Genomic DNA, 7,072 nt, shown 5'->3' with positions numbered 1-7,072 from the left:
ATGGCATGGTAAATATAGTGCTTGAGTTAGACTCATGAAGACCTGAGTTAAATCTTTCCTCACACATTTACTAGCTCTGTGACCCTGAGCAAGTCCCTTGACTTCTCTTAAACTAAATTTCCTTATGTACAAATATGGATAATAATAGCTCCTATATCCCAGGGTTGCTGGGAGGATCAAATGAGATAACATGTATAAAGCACTTTGAAAACCTTAAAGCACTATATAAATGACAGCTATTTTATTATTATTATTATTTCTTATTATTATTTTAGAAATAAACACCTTACTGGCTGAATTTTGAATAGTAATGGAGTGGCAGAGATCCTCTTACTAAACTATTTTATTGCCATGACTATGTTTAAAGTTTAAAAAAAATGTCTCAATACTTTTAATCTATAAGGATAGATCACATCACAGAAATAGAATCCCAAAGACAAAATTTCTTTTGTTACATCAGATCAATGAAGTATGAATTTGTTTATTGTTTTAATTTCTCTATGCACTGTGAGGTATTTTCTTGCACAATATTTTCCCACAACATGTTGGAAGTAATTTTACGCATAAACTCTTCATGCAGGTGCATAAACTCTTTCAGGTTACTAGAGGTAATACTTTTAAAACCACTCAGTACCTTGCCTGGCACATAGTAGGTGTTTAATAAATACTTCTTTCCCTTATCTTCCCTTTAGGAACAGTTTGGTGCTTTTTAGTGGCTATGAGTAAGTCTAGAAGAGAATTAAAGTCTAATGTTTTTTACTTTATTAGATAGAAATAGCTTCTGTTTAAAGTCAACTTGCTCAAAGACATACAATGTCTCTAACATACAGTAAAAAGCAAAACAAAACAAAACAAAACAAAATATTAAAATTCTATCAAAAGAAGAGAGAAGCTGGAGCATATTTCAGACTAGGTAAGAAGCCTGACAGAACTGAATTTTCGGTAGAGACTTTCTAAATTGTCAAAATGAATTGAAGGCAATGTAAAACTGGAGATGTTAAACACATATATATTATTCTATTTTAAGAGTACTTTATCATCAATGTACTAATCTGCACTTAGGCTTCAAGTGTAAGAAACCATCCTTGTGCTTTGTTTTTCTGACAGTATGTACTTTGATATTTAACAAGCTTATTTTAAAAAAATGGTTTTTAAGTGATTTTTTAAAAATCTGTCAAAAAAAAAAAAGAACCCTTCCCCAAAAAAAGGTTCTTCATTAGCTGGTCTTCTACTTGAAGGATAACATTGCCAATCAAAATAATAAAAATCTAGAGGCTATATGGTAACTTTTCTGAATGTTTTAGTCTACTTCAAGACAGGTGATCAACCAGGACATTTTTCTCCACATTTACCTACAATTCATAATGTCTTTAGAATGAACTATATGGGAAAAAAAATAACAAAAAAAGGAAAGGGGCATAAGTAAGCAGAACAGTTTTGTTACTATCTTGGTAAATTACATGTATATTCACACACACACACACACACACACACACAAGGTACATATAATAAAAATTCACAATTTCTTATGCCTGGCCTTTATTATTCTTTGTAAACTGAAATGATTATGTTTGCTAAGGATTGTTAACTGCACAATAAAAAAAATTAAATAAAAAGAAATGTATGTATGCATATACATGTGTATGACTAGTTTTAATTGATGTTTCTAAACTTTGTGATACTGTGATATAAGTAGAAATGTTCTTTTGAAGGGCAGCTAGGTGGTGCAGTGGCTAGAGCACCAGTCCTGGAATCAGGAGGACCTGAGTCAAAACTGGCCTCAGACACTTAACCCTGAATAGCTGTGTGACCATGGGCAAGTCACTTAACCCAAATTGTCTCACCAAAAAAAAGAAAAAGAAAAGAAAAGAAATGTTCATTTGAAGTGTAAGTAATATTTAAAAAAACTCAAATAATGAAAAGGTATTGCTACATATTTAAATTTATAGGTGATTCTTCACTAAAAAAATATTACTGATATTTAAGTTATAAAGAATGTATGCTAAGTAGACAAAAAAAAAACAGTTTCTAAGCACTAGAACTATGAGTGTATTTATTCCACTATTCTTCACTCCTTATTTATCCTCAACATTCGATCACCCTTAAAATCTATTTTCTCCACTACTACTACCACCCTTTTGAAATATTCCATAGAAAGTAAGAGCTTGTATTGTCTAATTTGGGCTGGACACTCACTGATGCAGGGCAATCAATTTATTCTTGCATGGTTGACTCTTATTCATTCCCCTCAGCTATTAGTTCGAAAGTTCTCTTTTCTCCTTAAACTTTCACTGCTTAGCCTACTACTTTTAACTTAGCAGATGCCCTTGTCACCCAGAAATGTTGAGAAAATTAAAGTCATCCATCCTGAACTCCCTCATCTTCCCTACTCCACAACTCAAAGCCTTTCTATATTTTCACATCTCCTTTCCTTTATTCTCTGAGCCTCCAAACAAGTGGAGATGCTTCTTGCCAATAGGAGCCAATCTACCTATGCCCTTGATCTCATTCTATACCAGCCCTTCCAGGAAAATTTTCCACTAATCATTTCCTTTTTTTGTCATCAACTTTTGTTTCCCCTCAGCCAAGAGACATAGTGAGTGATGTACCAGATCTGAAGTCAGGAAGACTGATCTATGTGAGTTCAAATCTGGCCTCAGATATTTACTAGCCAGTTATGTGACCCTGGGCAAATTACTTAATCCTATTTGCCTCAGTTGTCTCATCTGTAAAATGAGCTGCAGAAGGAAATGATAAACTCTGCTAACTTTGCCAAGAAAACCCCAAATATGGTCATGAAGAGTTGTACATGTCTAATTCAAAAATAGTAACATCTACTAGTTCTTGCCCTGTTACTACTCTTTCCTAAATAAATAAATAATACTTATTATTGTTTTAAAACCTTCTCCATTCTACCATGCCATCCTTTCATTAAATATTGTTTTATAGGTATCCTCTCTATCACTGTTTAAATCAAGAAATTCTATAATTGTTTTCATTTCTTCCTCACCTCTGTCCTCCACCAACTAATTTCTGAATTCTTGGTAATCTGCAGACTCCACCACTTTCCAAAGTCATAAGTGATCATTTAATCAACAAACCAATCAGTCTTTTATCACTCTTCATTCTATTTGACTTTTCTGTAGATTTTGGCACTACTGACCCCCCACTTCTAGTCACTCTCTTGGGTCTGGCTTTTGTGATGCTACCGTTTCCTGGTTCTCTTCCTACCTTCTTGAACTCTAACCCTGTGCCTTAATGTAATAGTTCTCAAAGGCTCTGTCTTGGTTCCTTTTCTCTCTTCAGATGTTCTCTCTTTTATGTTTACTTTCTAAGGATTTAACCTACTTGAGCCCCATCAGTAAAATGAAGTTTGAATAAATGGCTTCTGATGACCCTTCTAATTCTAGATCTGCTTTCAGCTGTTCAGATATTGCCTCTCTCAATATGGATGGCTCCCAAAATTGTATAATTAGCCCTGATCTCTCTTCTGAACACTAGTCCTATGTCATTAGCTGCCTACTAGTTAACCTAATAAAGCCTTTATTAAGTGAAAAAGACAGGTCCTAAAGGGAAAGCAACATATTTCGGAGAATGAGAAAATGGGATGAGGACCAGGGGTATAGAGAATATTGGGACAAGGCAGAGAAGTCCAGAAATTGAGGAGACTGAGTGAGAACTATCATAGAGAAGTAGAATTATTGGCAAAATTGTAAAGAACACACACAATAGCTTTTTTAATATATAGATGTATATATAGTTAATATTTCCCAATTACATATAAAAATTAACATTCATTTTTTAAAAAGTTTGAGTTCCTAATTCTCTCTGTCCTTCCCACCCTTCCCCAAATCTTTTAGAGGACAACCAATAGGATACTGATTATACATGTGAAGTCATACAATAACCCAATGAAATAGCCTTTTCATTCACTTCTTCTTCCAGTGGCCCTCCACCTTCCCTGGGCCCTAGTGCTTTTATGGTATGGCCTAGTTGTTTGGGGGCCACTGAGACCCTTCCTTTTATGAAGTATACCCTTTTTATATTACCTGACTATCTTTCAAGCAAAATATATTAGTCCTATACCCCAGTAACTCAGACCCTTGCTGAGTGATAACTGGATAATCTGAAAAAAAAATAATCTAGGCTACTTTGTCAGTGAAACCTGAAACTTTCATTAACTGTGGACCTTCCTGGTTAACACCTGTGTCTCAGTCAGGAATGCTATCACTCAAAGGAATGAAATTGAAGTGAGAAAGTTAAACTGTTTGGTTTGAAACATGTCTTTAGTTAGATAGATTTCTGAGTGTGTTGTCATATCATTTAAGTGGCTACCTGTTCTGTGTTTGGGTAAAAAGATAACACCAAAAATTCCTGGAAGGGACAGAGGAAATTTTAGAATATCCTCAGAGGTATTTTTGAGGATTTGGTTCTTGCCTCCATATAATCCTAAAAGCAACATGAGGAGCAACCAGAAACAACAAGACAAGCAATAATAATTGACATTTATAGTGCAAAATTGTATATAGAGTAAGTACTTATCCTTGGAGTCAGGAATAATTGAATTCATGTTCTGCCTTTGACATAGAGTTGCAGAGTGGTTCTTGGCCCTTCACTTAAACTCTCAGTATCTCAGGTAAAACTCTAAAAGCAGAGTTCTTAAATATTTTAGTCTGATGGTAGCCTCTAGTCACCACACCTCACTCTAGATGTTCTCCACCAAGGTAGGATGATTTTCTCATGCTAGAAGTTCACTTTGTTCCTATGCCTTCTTTACTCTGGAAGTTCACTTCATACCTGGCTTTCTTACACTGAAAGTACTTTCTTCTCCTCCAGCCTTGTATTTCTTTCTGTTTATATTTGTATTCCCAGAACTTAGTACAGTACCTGGCCTAAAATAATATCTTTAATATATGCTTCTTGAGTTGATCCCCTGAAATGCACGTTTTAAAATTATTGAAGGAAATGTCAAATTTCAGTTGGAGGTTAACAAAAATAAATATTATTTTTCATATTTCAATACATGGAGACCCTGAAATATATATGCGAATCCTTTGGGGTTCGTGGATCACAGATTAAGTAACCCTGTTATAACCCATGCAGAAGAGAGGCTGATACAAATTGGTAAACAAAATATCCTCACTAGGAGTTCTGCAGACCATTGAAATCATAAGTAAACAAATAAGTACACAATTAAGTGAACATGCATATCTCTGTGCATAGTGCTTTATTTATGAAACAGTATTCACAACAACCCTGTACAAGTATCATTATTTCCATTTTGCAGATGATGAAACTGTGACTCAGAGTGGCTATTAGAAGACTTTGAATTCAAAATTTCTAATCCAAGAGTAGTGTTCTTTCTGCCATAACTGGAGACAGAAGCAATTCAGTCTAGGAGGTTAGCAATGAGCATAATAGAACATCTAGTCAGGCCATGTGGGAAAATTGAAAGGACACTGGATTTGGAGGCATAACACTGGGGTCTGAAACCAAGATCTGCTGCTTATCAGAGGTGCAACCCTGGGCTACTTACTTAAAGTTGTTGACTTTCATTTTCCTTATTTATAAAAATCAGGGCCCTGTACAAAATGATCTCTAAGGTCTTTTCCATATCTGCACTAATGGCTATGATACTTTAAGTTAGAAGAAATATTTTCTTGATACATCTGTAATCTTACTAAAGGGGAGGATCTGCATTTGTTTGGGGGTCTTAGATGTGGGCTAAGACATTCTAGCTACCCTCAAGCAATGGAAGAACATTAGTCATGAGCATGTCATGATAAGAGAGCCAATCATCAGAATAATTATACATTGTTAACAGTTTTTAATGGGTGATAATTGCTGCCAGGTAACTGATTTGTGATGTTTAGCAAATAGGGTAAAGTAGAAAACATTTGGGAGGTAGAGACATATTTTTAAACCCAGGGTAATTGTCTACTGGATGGAAGTTGAGCAAAGCTTATTCTTCAGTTCCCAAAGTAAAAATTGACCTCCATCTAACACAACAGAGGAATAAGTAATTCTCTTTTAGTTAGGAAGAATCCTCTGAAGCTAGACTATCTACTCATAGACCTGGCTTACACAGACCAGCAACAAGAAAATAGGTATAGGGAACATAAATCTCACAGAGCATCCTAAATGAAGTCTCTACTACTGTAATCTCGTGGGAAGATTCTGAAAATCTTTTATTCTTTGTTTTTAAACTACTTATGACCATAAAATTCAGATAATAAATATTTAAGTACATTTTAAATGATTTTTTTCTCCTAACAAAAATGTGCCCATTTTTTCTATAACTCGACAATTACCCCTTAACTGCAATTGGAGAACATTATGTCACTTTAGATTTCATGTGCAGAGGCATCATACTGATTGGTGCAGGTGGAAAAGAAGACTCACACCAGGATATGTCAGCTTGTGGGATTTGAAAAGACAAGGTATCCTTAACAAGCCAACTCAAGGCAAAGATAAAACCAAAATGGAAAATCCTTTTGACTATTTTCCCCCTCAGTTCTTCTTTTTTTATCTTTCTTTTCTTTTTTCTAAGCTTCAAGATAAAAATTTAGCGAGTAGGATGGAACTCAGATTTTTGGAAAGAGAAATCCTGTCATAAAATTGCTGTTTAAGCCAATATATTTGAGAAGAACTTGTGCCACATGCTATACATTAATACAGTCTGTGGCACAATTTCAAACATTCTCTAATTGAAATGGATCCCAAATACAAATGATAATCTAAAATAACTCAAATTTACTTAATGAGCTCACAAGACCATACCTTTTCTGGGGTGGGGGGGAGTGACTTTGGATGTCCTTTAATAAAATATCTTAATTTTAGAGATGAGGAAATTAAAGCTGAGATTTTTTAGATGACTTGCCCAAGGTCACAGAGGTAACAATTGACAGAAGTAGAATTTTAGCAGAGTTTCTCTGACATGGAGCAGAGATAACAAGCAGAATTTTGACTCAATTGTCATTTAAAACTATATGAAATAAGGTAGGACTGTAATCATCATTATTCTTTTGTTTTTTCATAATAACACAAAAATTCCAAAGATCCATTATTTTAT

This window comes from Phascolarctos cinereus, unplaced genomic scaffold, assembly GCF_003287225.1.
Source record: "Phascolarctos cinereus isolate Bilbo 61053 unplaced genomic scaffold, phaCin_HiC Scaffold_4;HRSCAF=312, whole genome shotgun sequence".
NCBI classification, from domain to species: Eukaryota; Metazoa; Chordata; class Mammalia; order Diprotodontia; family Phascolarctidae; genus Phascolarctos; species Phascolarctos cinereus.
The sequence above is the reverse complement of the archived record's forward strand: the minus strand, read 5'-3'. Positions refer to the sequence as shown.